The following is a 520-nucleotide window of genomic DNA, read 5'->3' as shown; positions in this document are numbered from 1 at the left end:
TTTTTCTTTCCCCCAGGAAGGAACCTTTTTTTTTTTTTTTTTTTTTTTTTTTTTTGCGGTACGTGGGCCTCTCACTGTTCTGGCCTCTCCCACTGTGGAGCACAGGCTCTGGACGCGCAGGCTCAGTGGCCATGGCTCACGGGCCCAGCCGCTCCGCAGCATGTGGGATCTTCCCGGACCGGGGCACGAACCCTTGTCCCCTGCATCGGCAGGCGGACTCTCAACCACTGCGCCACCAGGGAAGCCCAAGGAACCATTTTAATTGTTCTTCTGTTGGTTACTTATGTTTCTTAATTTGTCCAAATGATGAAGATTTAGAGTATTTTTTTTAAAAAGCAAATATATATGTCGAAGTTAGTAACTTTAATGGCTGGCAACTGCTGCTTAAATGTAACACTGGCTCTATTTATAAACGAGAAGAAATCACCCTGATTTTATATTGACTTTTCCAGGAATAACTATTCCTGGACAACTGATTGCATCTCACTGAGGTCTTGAAAGCATTACATTTCTTCTGTTA

This window comes from Neophocaena asiaeorientalis, unplaced genomic scaffold (genome assembly GCF_003031525.2).
Source record: "Neophocaena asiaeorientalis asiaeorientalis breed wild unplaced genomic scaffold, Neophocaena_asiaeorientalis_V1.1 scaffold1180, whole genome shotgun sequence".
Classification (NCBI taxonomy): domain Eukaryota; kingdom Metazoa; phylum Chordata; class Mammalia; order Artiodactyla; family Phocoenidae; genus Neophocaena; species Neophocaena asiaeorientalis.
This window is presented reverse-complemented; position numbering follows the sequence as displayed.